Below are 15,662 nucleotides of genomic sequence, written 5' to 3' on the forward strand. Positions count from 1 at the left end.
CTAAACTCAATTACAAGAAACCAAACAATTGAAGGCAAGTATTTCTAACTTTATCAAGTTTAGGCCTCTTATTTTACTGAAAAATAAATATGCCCTTGAAGAGGGAGGAGGGGAGAAGTTGGAAGCAAAAAATACTACCTCTAGGGAAAAGAAAGACCCCTCCCGTTGCAGTATTAGCATAGAGTAACCCAGTAACTCATTGGTATCCCTCGAATCCATAGCTATTTCCTTCCAACTTGATGCAAAACATGTCCATGGATCATAAACAAATGCCCTTTCATTCCCTAAACCTCAAAGCCTTCTATAAGAAAGTTCAAAACTATAAATAAGGAGTTCAATGGTGGCGCGTAGGAAAGGGTGATAGATCCCTATTTGCTGGTGCTTGTACTCTCAAGTGGTCCTGCAGCCTTGGCTTGAGACGGAGGCACTGCTTTCGGTCTGAACGCAGTCACATGGAGAGCCACCTTCTCTGGTCCTCCGTAGCCAACCCAACCTGACCCCATTCTCCACCCACACCCCCAAAAATGAGAGCGAAGGCTACATTAGAGGGTGGGCCCCCTCTCCGCCCACCAGGCAATTGAGATCAAATCCCATCGTAGACATTGGAACAACATTCCTAGGTCCTCTCTATCTACGTAGATAGAGGTCCCTCTATCTTTGTAGACAAGGGCTTGGAGAAAGCATCAATGGCTTCATCGTTACCATAAATGATTGTCATTTTAGCAATGTTCGCCTTTGGAGTTTAGCTCATATCAAAAATATAATAATATATCACTAAAATAATAGCAGTAATTAGAGTAAATTATAAAAATCTTCTTGAGATTTATGCTTATTACACTTACATCGATTGTTTGTAAATCTATTGTTTACCTTATGTGAATAGAGGAAATTGTCGTTGGATGAGGTAAAGGATGTCACTTAAGTTTATTTTGGTCATTTTAAAATTTTCTCTGATGTGGTATTTGGTTAATGTTTTATTAAGTTATAGATTAAGGTGTTGGATAAAAATAAACTTCAGAAGAGTAATCATAGGTTTTGCAAATTATCGGATGTAATTGTAATTAATCTCTAATCTCGAGAGGGGTTTTTTATAATTTACTCTAGTAATTACATATTCATAGGAAATGAGTGAAGAAAATCATTAACGGCTTTCACTGCAACAGTGATGGCAAGGTTCTTGAAACCCTTGTCAATATTGAGTTCTAGCTTCGCTTGCTCAACTATGAACGAGATGAAGCATCAACTCATTACCTTGTTTCGATTCCCCATTGGGAACGTTAATAGGATGTCTGTTACTCTCTATCAGCTCAGCTTCCATCTAACAATATGACACACATGCACACATGAAAATATAGAAATGGTACCAAGTAGTAGCATGCAATAGGACATTAAAACAAAGCAGTGCAAGGATATAACGTGCATGAAATGTCATGAAAATAGTGTGGTAAATTAAGTTTTTACATAGCATCAGAATGAAAATTATTTGTAAGCTTTCCATACAGGCTTCATAATTTGCTCATGAATAGCAACCCAATCCTCAGTATCCTCCCTTTGCTCCCTCACATTTCGTGGCCGTGGGGACCTAGCAACATGGGCCTCACTCATTTTAACCCAATCAAGCAACAGAAAAATGTCACTTATTGCACACCTAACGCCCACTTACATGCATCCAAACACTATCCAAGTTTGAGTGACCACATACTATTTGCAAGACATTATGCCTATTATGAAAGAGAGCTACAACAGTTTAGTGCAGGAGTTAAAAGAAAGCATCTCCCTCTTCTTCTAATCAGAGTCCGGGACCGCTTCGAGCCAAGGACAGCAATGTGATTGGAATAACGTCAACTAAGAAGTAAACTAGGCGGAAAAGCCGCAGCTCCTTGCTGCCGGCCATTTTGAGATCCACAGCTACTTTTCTACTCAAACCACGTACTGAGGCAGAGAAAAGGAGCACTTGGACCCCAAGGCCTTGGCAACCTCGGTCGGCGATCCCTTTGTCCTGCAACTTGGAGGAATTTTTTAAATGGACATTTGTTGATATCATGGCAGATGAAAACTCGGTTACCAAAGTAAGAGACAAGTGATGTACATCCAAATTGATCACAGCTCTTACGAGAGGCTAACCAACCAAAACTCACCACAAAGCCAACACACCACCTATTAGGGCCAACCATTTGGCATACTCGAAAGTGCACAGACAAATTCAAATTTCGAAAGCTCTTCACACACCACAACCAAGATTCCAAATAGTCTCTGAAATCATGCGTCGAATTCTGGCCGATCCGCATGCCCGAATTATATGGCGTTAGACTTTCTTCCTTGCCTATACAACCAACTCTTCAGAGGACCTTCCAGACTGCTACAAATCTCTCTCTGATCCTTGAGTATCGTCTTGACTTAGGCATTAGAGGATCCTCCACTGAGCACACTCCGGCAAAAAGACTTCTTCGTTTTTGTTGTTTTAGGTTGAAGCGCAGTCACGAATCACGATCCCAACAATTGATGCCCGCATTGAATTGCAACTTAGCAGCCAATCAGCAAGTCCTCTAGCACCAACGCTTTACTAGCTCGTCGTCTAGGATAGACCGATTCCCAGGGGCAACAACTAAGATACTCAAATGCTGGCCGGTATGGAAGTAAGAATAACAACTTTTTTCAGTTTCAAACATGTTAATTTTAATATTTAGTGATTCAAAGGCCCTTAATATTACGTCTAAAATATTAAAAGTCTTGGTCTCCAAGTAAATGTTAGTTGCTAATAACTTGATATATGGGTATATGAAGATGCACAATTAAAAACAAAAAAGAAAATGACTATTTATCAACACATATCCACTGAGATAGGGCTCATACAAAAGATAACATTAGTGAATGGTAAGTGCGGAATTGATAGTTAAAAAAGTGGACGTGATCTCTCTCTCTCTCAAAAAAAAAAGTCTGACCATGATCTCTGTAATATTCAAATTAACAAATCATAAGAAGTTAGAACATGATTTCTGAACAAACTTTTATTCATAAAACCAATACAATTCTAGCAGAAGTACCGACAGAACAACAGACCCAACTGGTTCTACTTAATTAGCTATCAATGTATCCATACATGATAGATATCATTATCTCCGAGCAAGATAAAAACAATGTCCTTATGACCAATCATCAATAAATGACTACTTATCTCGCCAACTGCAGAATATGTAAGGGAGTTCTAGGTATCGTAAATTTGATAGACTTGCTGCAGTCAAACCAAAATAATGTCAAAGCCCTTGCTCTGATTCATTCAAAGCTTATAACAGCAACATAACACCCCCCCAACACACACACACACACACACATATTGCGAAGTTAAGCATAATTTTTAAGAAAGAAAAAGAAACATAGAAGTAATATCGGATTTCTTTAAGCAATGACTGCATTAAGTAACCCATGATACAACACTTACATGACAGTCATAACACAGATTAATGGTGCCATCAGTCCATTATGCCTGCCTGCAGCACAAAGGAGACGTTTGGAACCATCATACTGGCTGCTGTTTGAAATTTTCCTAACCTCAAACGAGTTAGATGACACTGACAGGCAACCCAAATTATAGTGGAAAAAAAAGGATAAAAAGAATGAGAAAGGCCGAAGCTCCCATCTCCCACCTTGGCCTGGTATAGGGTTGTGAAGTCCCTCTCACCATAATAGCCCTTCTCTGGTTCAAAAGAACCTATCATGCAGTCGCATTATCTCTGATTGTATTCTCCCTTTAAAATAGACACTGTTCTTTTTCATCACAGTTAGAAGTTTTCCACTATTTCAGTGACAACCTTCTTTGTTGCACTAACTAAACATAGTTTGCTATTACTTCAGCTCCAGCCTTAAAGTGGTAACAGTACCAATATTTCTTCCCCCCCCCCCCAATTTTCATTGCCCAATTCTTTTTGACCTTACCCTAGCAGTACATAAATTCCAAGGGAGAGATGGAAAATCATAAGACCAAACAAATTAATCAGGAGTCATAATGTCAACGGAAGGTCAGAAAAAATGGAAAGCCACCCTCCAGAAAGCCGTCTGCCAATATATGAAAGCTGAAACGAGAAAAAATGATCGAGTTCTTGGCCGGTCAGCAAGGGAGTAACAGATACCATCACTGCATGTTGACAGTGTTTCGGCTAGGTCTAATGAGAGACTGGGAACCATTCTTCCGCTGCCAAATGAGGGGGCAGTTTTGTTATCTGCGGTGGGAATCCCGATGATGCTGCATCAGTGGTCATAACGAACTTTTGGGAAGGCAGGGTGGTAGCTGACAGCCAATTGTTTCGATGCTCTCCCCAATCTGAATTCTTCTGTTGCTGCTCACTGCCAATTGCTAATGAAAGGCTTCCTCCTCCAACCCGTGATCCATCGCTGCTGCCTGGATGCTGTATCGCAAACCAAGCAGTGTTAAGATTAGATTACAGAGTATCAAGCAATATGACAGACTCTATTCAATGAGCTACCCACTTGACGAAAACCATACGAATCAAACTGCTGCGGTAGGAACATAGGGTACATGCCACTGTTCCTCTGAAGCTGTGGGTGCTTGAAAATCTCATTGGCCTTGAAAGGAACTGGAGATTGGATGTAGGCATTGCTATAGGCATAATTGATTCTGCTTTCTTTGTCTTCAGGCAGCTTAAATTTGTCATCAAACTAATAGGGAAACAAAAATGAATTATTTTTAAAGTTATTTCATCAAGTTTTCACTAAGGCGATGCAGCAAAGAGGTGGATTATTGATACCTTCAGCCTACTGCTATGGTTCCATTCTGGGTCAAAGGCCATTGGAATTCGCTGATCCATTCCATTGGAGCCTTCATCATCCACTGGTTCAAGATTCCTTTTGAAGCCTGAGCTCCCCAAACATAGGTCAAGATTGTGCTCAGTGTGGCTAGCTGCAAACAATGTTTAACACTTTGAATAGAATTGAGGCATGATCAACCAGATAAACAAGTGCAAATAAAATAAAACAACGAAAAGCTAACGAGAAACTTACCAGGGACATCAAGCTCACTCTTGTAGATGCTAGGATCAAAGTTGGTAACTGCATCCTTCCCATGACACTTGATTGCAGCCTTATCATAAGCCCTGCAAACTCCGGATTGGCACTTATTCAGAAATATTTCATTCGTAGTCTCGCTATGTAAGAATTAAGAGAATCTAGTATACCTGGCAGCTTCCACTTCAGTGTTGAAGAGGCCCAGGTACACGTATCTGTCAGAACAAAGATCATATACATTAAACCAGAGGAACCATTAGGTATTCACCAACAACAATTACCATCAGTTGTTCAACAAGAGACAGAGATGAACTCGACAAGGAAGTTCTTCAAGAGGAAAAAATGAAGTTGGTAAATAGCCATTGAAGAAGTAGCCGTGGTATACTTTTTCCCCAAAAAGTGGCCCATTCTAGCCTCCCATCTCCCACACTTGTGCAAGGTCACACCCCTAAATTTAGAGCTTCCTCTAGGAAATCCAGTGCTCTGGCGTCGAAGTACATGGACAAATTCCTCCTTGGTGAGATTGCTCATCTGTCAACCAGCATCCATAACCCTTTTCTTAGATTCCAATTCATGCGTAAATACCTTACTACAGGTCCGATAATGTCACATTTAGCCATATCACTCACACTCCCTTTACCTGTTTCAGATCCTCCTCGTAATCATCCAGACTGAAGTTTATATCTGCATCCTCCCCGCGAAACTTGATCGCTGCCCGATCATATGCCCTGCATCAAAATATCTATAATTCAGAGCTAAGGGTGGCTGGGTCTTGATTGGTTTTGAGTCTGAAGAACTAGTTGCAAAAGATTATTGAATTAACGAAATCATGTGAAGAGAATGTCGATCAGCTCACCTAGCAGCAGCATGTGCAGTGTCGAACCCACCTATACAGTCAATTCCATACAAAACATCAGCAATTACAAAAAAGAAAAGAAAAGAAAAGAAAGATACATTCATAGACACAACCATAATCATCAAGAATGAAGAAAAATTTTACCAATTAATTCATATATATTCTTCACATCAAACAGATCATACATACCTAAATAAACTTGCTTTCCACAGTCCCTGCACATAAATGGGGGAGAACAGGTTCATCTAATGCTTAAAGAGGAGAAGAAAAAGAGAAGAAGCCCAAACAGTGGAATTCAATTCCAAAAATCCCATCTTTTTTCAGCTTTTGAGACCGAGGGAGGAGAAAGCTAACCATATATGAGATTCCCATCGCCCGGTCCTCCGGTAGAAAGTGACCCCCCGGTACTGGGAGCTTCTCGACCGGGGCCCTCGCCGATTCTTCTTCACGGGCTGCGGCGCCTCCATGGCCTTCCCCACCGCCGCCGGCTCCGGCGACTGGCAGAACCGGACTCCAACCCAGTGAGCCCGGGGCGGCGGCTCCATCGCGGCCCCGCCGGCCCGGCCACCCGTATCCTCCGGGGCGCCGAGGGGGAAGAACTGGTGGGTGACGACGGCGGAGGGCTGGCCGGTGATGGAGAACCCGAAGAGCTTCCCATCGCCACCGCCGTCGGCCTCCCCCTCGTCGGAGGCCTCGATGGCGATGGCGGAAGAGCTGGAGTCGTCGTTCTCGTTGTCTGCCACGGTGGTGGCGGAGGCAGTTCCTGGCGCCGCCTCCTCTCCGCCGTCCGCGGCGGCGGATGCGGAGGCGGAGCGACCGTCCTCTTTTTCCGGGGCGGCGTCGTTGAGATCCCACATCCTGGCTTCCTCGCCTCCTAGTCCTGCTTTCTCCCCACCATCCCCTGCCATCGAGAGGCTGGAGTTTTGGTACTGCGTAAAAATCCCACCTTTATCTCCTTAACTCCCTCCAAAAAGAACCCTCTTTCTTTCTCCTCCCCACCCCAAGTTATCTTCTTCTCCGCCTCCCTTCTCCTCAAATCCAATACCTAGGACAGGGGACTGAGCCAAAAAGCAGCAGAGGAGAGGATTAATGCCCAAAGGCAGCAGCTTTCCCAAACTGGGAGGCAACCTTGATGATCTCCTTTAGGTGGCCATATATGTCCCCTGTCTCTCTCTCTCTCTCTCCCCAAACTTCTCTTTCTTCTCCTGCTTTCTTTTATTTACGACCTCTTCTTTTTTGTTGGGAACCAACGAGTAATGGAGATGGCTGCTGTTCCACTCACTTCCCTGTCCCTTTGACAGCCCCCAACCCACATTTTATGCCCGTGGAAATGGGAAAACGAAGGAACCATCCCTTCCTTACTTCCCACGTTAACCAAATCGAAAAGCATGATCCGTGTGTCCCCTCTCACCAAAGGAGCTTAACCACTCATCAGTATTACTTTCTTCTCCCTGTCCTTTTGATTAGTATACTGTTACTCTCCCAAACACTTCAATTTGACATTTATAAACTTTGCACGAAGACTAGTGCATGTACTACGATCTAGTCATTTAGGTTCGATTAGCATATGAGCATTTTTAGCACCTAATGCTGAGGAAGAGCAATGCCAATCTAGCATCAAACCGCATAGATAACCCTGAAGAACCAAAATTAGCACGGTCTAAATTTTTTTTTTATTAGGAGACCTGCGAACCCAGACATCCGGCCCCTCACCACCAAACAAAAGTCAATTTTTATCTTTCAAATTAATATAAATAAATTTAGTGCAGTAAATTATTTTTAACAATATAAATTTGATGATGATGATGATGATAGAGATGATGATGCTATGGAGGTGGCGATACTGACAGAGGTCCATATGGCGGAGATGGTGGCGAGGTGCTGAATATGTAGCAGCAATGACGACGTTGGTAATTAGGGTGCCAGCAATACGACAATGACGGCAATACTGATGATGCTGGTGCGATGTGGTGAAGATAGAAGTGCCAAAATAAAAAAGGCAGAAGCAACCAGTGTAGTGGTGGAGGAGGCAACAATGATTGTAGTGAAAAATAATTTTTTGATATTTAAAATACATAAATTTAGAATTTTTTATTTCTCAAAAATAATAAAAGTGATTTTTTAAAATTGATTTGGTATCTATGATTTTATTTTTTTGAAATTAAAAAATAAAATATGAAAAAACGAGAAGAGACTTAGCTTCTTTGTGCCGAGATAGGAGGTGAGGCAATTTCAACTTGTATAAATAAAGTTTGAATAAATCAAAGAATATTTCTCTATCACGCAAAGTTCTCGCCCTCAGTCGACAGCATTGAACTGTTTTCATCATGCCAGAACAATCATTAAGTTCTGTGGTCCAACATCTTAAATGGAAAATATATGCCAATCATCAAAATAGGCGCACATATAAATACAAATATGCTGAATAATTTATATGGACTAAGAACCATCCATAGCTGACCGAGCTATCTATGGCTGGCTTAGGAATCAAAGTGCTCTGTTTTTTGTAATCATTTCTGAAGTCCCATGTTTATCGTGGGATGTTTAATAATCTCCCAGTTGGCACATAACTTTCAGGTGGGCTTTCCACCGGAATGAGACCTCGTCACTTGCTGCACTAGTTAAGTGAGCGATTTACTTAAAAAATAATGGGTGGTTTCGGTTAGGTGTTTGTTTGGCCTTCCCGGGGGAAGAGAGAGGGCCGGTAAATATGATTAAAAGGTGATAGTGGGGGCACTAAAGTGAAGCCGTAGAGGGCATCTTGCCACCAAACCCATCAGAAAATGGAAGGGAGGTATGACGAGCAAAAAAAAATCATATGAGTAAACAAATATTTTAAAGACATCTGTCTCAATACCCATCTTCGAATAAATTGATGTATAGTTCCAAAATATGATATTCATTGGTACATATTACATAGCAAGATGATACATACCTAGCAAAATAATCATCGAACAATTTAATATATACCTTTAAGTAGATTGATACATAATTTTAAAACATTGTATTTACCAACACATAGTATATGACCAAGTGATACACACATGTCGACTTCTTAATGCATGTTGTAAGCTTTTTTTAATACAGTGACTTAATACACACTTACAGATAAATCGACATATAATTTTCAAAATATGATGTTCACTAGTATACAGTATATGGTCAAGTGATATGTTTACGATAAAATAGTCATCTAATATTTTAATACATATTTTTGGATATATCGAAATATAGTTTTTAGAATATAGTATTTACTAGTACATACTCGATGATCACGTGATATCTATCTAGCAAAATAGATATATAGTAATCTAATATATATCTCCAAGTAAATTGATTTGCAGTTTTTAGGCAATCAATTGATGAGGCTTGTTCACTCTGAGGTGTGTATTAGGTACTTTAGAATGAAGAAGGTTCGCAGGAGAGAACAAAACTCGAGGATGAGAAGAAAAAGGCTTGTGAGGAAGGAGAGAGGAAATAGGCAGATGGCCTTTATTATTATTATTATTATTATTTTAGGTCACCTAATTAATAGCATTTGGTAGTAGGAAGAATTTCACTTCGATTTTTTGGATTTTCTCATTGAAGACTCGTGCCGGTGAAGATGTGGCAAAATAGGAAGGTACCTATGGACTTTTATCCGGGAGTAACAGTATAAAAAGTGAACGTGTTTCCAGAAAAGTTCAATCCAATTGTACGAGAGAGGCAACGTTTCCCCTTTTCCGCCAATCACCGCCGACTGCCGAGATGCTGCACCTTGCATTATTTCGATGCCAACCAAGAAAGAAAGAAAGCAAGAGAGATGGATGGGTGTCAGCCAGCACTGGCTTACCGGTGGTCTCCACACCCCCATCTCGTTCCACCGTTGCCCAGACCTTTCCAATAATGGAGGCGGAACGAAGGGCGCCAATCCCTGTCCACCATCCCTTGCTAAACATGGACACCAAGATTCACCCTTGAATTTTCCAACATTTTACTAACAATTCCTATTGTCTACAACTTTGCATGCCATTCTTTGTGCATCATTAGCCTACAAACTTAGATGGACATATCACATGGATACATATGTATATGTATTAATTAATGTTTTTTTTTTTTGACAAAAAATAAGAGGAGGGAGAGGAAACCTCACCTGCGTAGCAATCCCCAATGGCTCTCCTTCCACCAGAGAATATTCGATGCAGGCCGCAAGTTTCCGCATACCCTTTCCGACCTGTAGGTTACCTCCACTTGGTTCATTACCTATGTGTGAGTATGTCACCCCAGCGCCACCTCGGTACTGGCGGATTAGATGGCGACTCCACCGGGCAAACCAGGCGGAGGATATCTGAGCCGACTCTTATATGGCAGATTTCAGGTTTCAGGTCGGATCAAGTTACCTATTTATTAAATATGACAGGTTTCAGGTTTGAAATTTTTTGATCGACTCATATCTGAGCCGACCCTCATATGACTTGACCCGACCTGATTGCCACCCCTATTTGGCGTGTTACAAAAATAGCTATGGATCCTACACTTATTGTCATGAAAGCTTATGTGCAGGCTTAGGAGTTTATTCAAGCTATTGCTCCGAATGAAACTTTAACAGCAGAGGAAACTTCTGGCTCCTCTTCAGCTGATTCTGTCCTCCTTCATGTGATTCATTTCTACTGGGAGCCACTGCCACCTTGTTTAGTCATGATTAATTTCAATGGCAGTGTCCAAAATAGAAATGCTAATGGTGGTTCAAGTTTTGTTATACCACGAGTTTTCTTATATCTACAGAGAGAGTTAGGATCTTTGATACCAAGTTTTTGATAGTAGAACTGCTGCCAACATGGAAAGATTTGACATATGCTCTTGAGATCTTGAGAGCGCCATTAATTATTTTGGAGAGCCATTCTATGATAGTTGTTAGATGGTTATTGGCCTCTAAATTTCTGAACTTCCAATCGCATCCTTTGGTATAGGACTATTAGCGAATATTTGCTTTCCTCCATTCTTTTAATGTGGCGTATATCTGTCAAGTGCGGCTTATTGGATTGCACCCTATATGGCTAATCATATAGATAAATTATATTGTGGAATTCTAACTGTGTAACTCCCATCTGCCCCTTAAATATTTTATAAGGAAACTTGATTAGCTGTTCTTATGTGGATCGGACTCTAACAAAAAAAATCACTATTTGTCAACTTTTTAAACTCCCGGTCCACCAAGCATATATTTTTTGAAATTCTCGATTGCCCGAAAAGCATGCGTGCCGGGTATGGTGACGGATACGGGAGGGACCGGAAATTAAAAGCCCGGTCCACAACTCCTTGTCGTTACGTGCAGTAGTTCCACTTGGGGACCGCATGTTAAAAAGTTCTGCTGGATTTATTCAAGGATTGGATAACGTATTCGGCTTAAAAATAAAATAAAATAAAATAAAGAACCATAGGGCTTCTGGTTTTGGCATGAACAAACCATGTACTTACAGAAAAAGTTATTTTAGTTTTTCTGGACTGAAATATCCCTTGCCATGTTATCATATAATAGGAAGGAAATGGGATTAAAAAAATATGTACATATGAAATAAAATATCAAAAATTAGTTGAAAAGTGGAAAGTGATGATGAGTGGTGGGCACCGTCAATAGTAGTAGATAGAGGTGGAGATCAGGTAGTGGTGGACGGTGATGAAGATCATTAGCAACAGGGGACGATGATGAAGAACTTTGATGATGGAGATTATTAATAATGATTTGGTTGGTGATGGAGATTAAAAGGAGGTGTTGAGTGGATAGTGGTGGAAAATGTGGACACTGGTGGATAACGGCGGTGGAGCATCAAGTGGCAAGAGAGAAAATAGTTCCCCTTCTGTTTTCATTTATTTTTCTTTTAAGTTACCTTTTTTTAATTCATATTTTATTTCCTATATGCTGCTTTTCTCATTCCATCTCCTTATTTTTTCCAACTATATTTTGGGGTGACATGAAAAGAGGCATTTCAGTAATCAGAACAGCCATTCATGCAGATAAGAACAAACTTGGAATGATGCTGCAAAAAGTAAGATAGCCTTGTTACTCTTCTGTAGTATAAACCATTGCTTTCAAGCTCTAAACTTATTGGTCCCACTATTATCAGGATGCCATAAGGCATCTTGGCATCACATGACGGGCTTCACCTAAACATGGAAAGAGAGGGGAGAGAATCGCATAACCCTGAGATTTTTCTGATGGAAGTAGTTGGAGTTGAACGCACCTACCAATTTCGATAAATATTCTGATGCCCCATTGGCTCGCTTCTCCTCCAAAGTTTCCGCCAATGGTTGATTAATTGATGCGCAGTGGATAATTATGTCGGCATATGATGCTTGCTAAAGTAGTTTTTTATACATCTCGTGCATCTGATTGAGGTGACAATGTTCACCTATCTTCTCAAAAAAAATTATGGTATACTGTACCGTACCATACCATACCGATTTAGCACAGGTAGCATATCGACATTCAATATGCTAAGCGTACCATTTATCATGCTGATACTATAATTACGTGGCACCGATATGGAATCCAGCAGTACGACGAGCTTCGAGATCAATCAAATATACCTTATAATTTAGGTAACCACCACATGCATTCCATGTATACACATAACTCACACAAATAAGTTATTTATATTACTTGGGGAATAAAAAATAGTAGTCCATTAATGAGGCGATCTCATTGGTGACGGCATCTAAGCTGTGGGCCAAAGGTGTCATTTGGGGAGGCAGAGGCGTAGTGATGTGAAATTATTCCTATTGTTTGCAACCAATATACGGCACTAATAATTACGTATACGATTTTTTGAACGTAGAAAATGTAACATTATGGTCCTTTTCCTACATGACAGGAATCCGCACAGGGAATCCTAGAAGATATACATAGTCTGCAACGATGCTCGAATCACGTCCGACTCCTTTATTTATTGGTACGATGTTGGGGACAAGAGGGAAGGTGGTTGCCGGGTCCAAGAGAAGCATCGTAAGGATCCGGCCAGTCCGATCCCTTCCTCACACCTTTTGTATGCGTGATTGGGGTGGAGTCCGTATAATTCCAGTATGGCCCTACTAAGTTCACAAATTTAATTATCAACAAATTATTTTTTATTTCAATAGAATTAATTATAGAATAAGATTTTTTTTAAAAAAAGCAAAATTTAATTATAGACACCACAATCGGCTTTTATGAATCCGTGTTGTAGTGTTTCATAGTTTACATAGATTATGAGTCGAGTTCGTTCAGTTACATAGATTAAGAGTAGTCAAAAAGATATTTTTAAATTTTTTAGTTTTATATAAATATTTAAAAATTAACTATTGTACCCAGAAAAAAACTTAAAATTTTTTTGACGAATAAACGATGTGGGAGGCCATATATATCTGTATGAGTTCTATGAGTCGGAGCAACATCACATCCACTGGGACCTAACATTGTGAACAAAATTTAGTCTGGTTAGCATTTGATTAGGCTGAAGAACCGAGTATTAGCTTTGACCTATTTTTGAATAGAATATAGATTGGATACTATATAGTTTCCCGAGTCACATCTAGATCTACCAAATCCACCTGTATCTTCTTCACAGCATCCATGACAAGATATTCTTTTTTTCCACATAGGGTACGAGCATTACCATGGCCTAAGCAGATAATCCGTTTACTGTTGGTTTCCAAAAGTGACAAGCATGCTCTGCTGTCCTCCTTTGTCCGCTTCCGGAAGTTGCTCCCTTTACCTTACTCGAAAAGCAATGTTTCCTACTTATTTTAAAAAAAAAGCAACATAAAATGTGCTAAAAAAATCAACAGCAAAAAAAAAGGTTAAAATTAAAAATAGTTTTTTATAAAAATAAACTTTGTATATTTTATAAAAAAATATATGGGGCTGAAAATTAGAATATTTTTTTCAAAATAATTTTATTTTTTTTGGTATAGGCGGTCCACATTTGATGAGAGTGAGAAAAATATTCTTAAATTTTAAGATAGAATGAAATAAATTTTTTCTCTTTATTCAAAATATGCTATACAATTTTTTGAAAAAAAAAAATCTTATGTCAAACATAAATAACTCTGAAATATTATTTTTTAATGATCAATTAAATATAAAAATTTTATTTTTTCAAGCATTATGTACGATGATAGATCTTAAGTGCTATTAAATGCTTCGACCTAACGCGGCATCGCAGCCCGACATCGGTGCCTCCCTAGTTCCTGTCCTAAATCTCCAACCATTTCCATCTGAAAGATTTCTTCAGATATCTTTTGGAGGATACGTTTAATGCGATCGGACCGGCTCCTTGCGTGGGGTTGGGAAACTGGACAACAAGCGCATCTCTGCTCTCTTTACTCGGTTCCTTAGCCAAGCAAGCTACATTCTGTGTTAATCTGAATTAATTATACCTGTTTAATCTAAAAGAAGTTCACAAAGAAAGCCATTCCATACTACATTTTATTCTGTTAAACGTAAAAGACATAACGAAGGAAGAAACGTATCTGTAACCAACGATGTTGCTTTTCCCATAATTTATGGAATCTGAACCCCTGCCACATATAGAAGGGTCCTCAGCTCTGAAGCTTCGCATGAAAAAAGGAAAAGAAAAGCCATGGACAACGTTCAATGGTTAGCTTTTCCAAGAACAAGCAAAAAAAGTTGGAACTTTTGTGGTCACCTGAGGTGAAGAAAGGCTCGTAAGCCAATGGAGATAAGATGGTGTTTTGCAAGAAAATAAATGGCGGATAATATCCTCATAATTCAGCAACAGGACCACTTTTAGCTGGACCATTCCCTATAAGGTATTTTTATTCCAATTTACTCAATCTTCACTGATGGAAGTGTATTCTTATATTTGGCTGGTGGTGTTGATTTAGGGAAATAGAAGTACCTTGTTCATCAAGCCAGTTCAGATCTATCTATAGCTTGTCTACCAGCCAGTATATTTAATAATTACTGCATGTTTGCTGCAAGGTGGACATGGTTCCTTGGTTTTCAAGCATTTTTCTTTCCAGAGAATTCAAACACATTTTTATTAAGATATAAAACCATTAATAGCTAGCTAGTGCTAACTTTGATCTGGACCAATAGGAAATTAGACACAAGATATAGCCCTCTCTAGCAATACATCTTACGAGGGATTTTCACCGGCTTAGCGTTCGAAAGGTAATTGTAACCCTATTTTTGATTGGAACATGTTCTTGTAGCAAGTTTATCGTAGGGCATGTTTAAAATTTATTATTAATAGCTGTAGTAATTTTAAATAGTTGAGCACCTCAATTCAATTAGAAACCATATTTCTCAAAATAGATATGTTGAGGGTAGTCCCATGTTCGATAGCTTCCTATCAACACTGAACACTGGTCTTGTTGGTCCTCAGAAGAGTGAAAGGGTGTAGTTTTTTAAAGGAAAAAAGAATTATTTGACAGATCTTGGGTACTTATGTAGGATCAAAAAATTTAAATAATAACTTTCGGCTAGTTTTTTTGAATTAGGTACTAAATTATTACATATTTGGTAGGATATTTTTTTAGAAAAAAACATACCTAGTCACTAATACCTAAGCTAAAAATGGGAAGATCAACGATCTACCGTATTATCGAATGGATTCCAATGGTCAGACATCCCACTGAAAACCAACATTTGATTTTAAAAATAATTTTTCTCCACAAGAAAGACATAATTCTGTTTTCTTGATTCAATCACATGCATTGCATATATTTAGTAACAACTTCATGAAACTAGAGCAATTCGTTACAAATATGGGAAATAAAGGTGAGTAGAATGGTGTCCGCTGTATAG

The 15,662-nt window shown here is 39.5% G+C and overlaps 1 long non-coding RNA gene and 1 pseudogene across 2 annotated transcripts; both read right to left on the reverse strand.

The window, feature by feature from the left end:
- Positions 1–3,963: 3,963 nt before the first annotated feature.
- LOC103706506 (floral homeotic protein APETALA 2-like) lies at positions 3,964–7,313 on the reverse strand (annotated as a pseudogene). Its single transcript, XR_015971347.2, has 10 exons — positions 6,230–7,313; positions 6,065–6,090; positions 5,876–5,906; positions 5,660–5,747; positions 5,405–5,550; positions 5,190–5,234; positions 5,017–5,108; positions 4,764–4,915; positions 4,486–4,674; positions 3,964–4,403 (listed from the first exon to the last, which is right to left on the reverse strand). The product of XR_015971347.2 is annotated as a floral homeotic protein APETALA 2-like (transcript).
- A 6,631-nt stretch (positions 7,314–13,944) lies between these two features.
- Positions 13,945–15,256, reverse strand: LOC148700713 (uncharacterized). Its single transcript, XR_015971348.2, has 2 exons — positions 14,539–15,256; positions 13,945–14,443 (listed from the first exon to the last, which is right to left on the reverse strand). It is a non-coding gene; the product is annotated as an uncharacterized LOC148700713 (long non-coding RNA).
- Between the last annotated feature and the right edge of the window lie 406 nt (positions 15,257–15,662).

This window comes from Phoenix dactylifera, chromosome 11 (genome assembly GCF_051530095.1).
Source record: "Phoenix dactylifera cultivar Ajwa chromosome 11, Ajwa_hap1_PhDact_Kaust_v1.1, whole genome shotgun sequence".
Taxonomy (NCBI): Eukaryota; Viridiplantae; Streptophyta; class Magnoliopsida; order Arecales; family Arecaceae; genus Phoenix; species Phoenix dactylifera.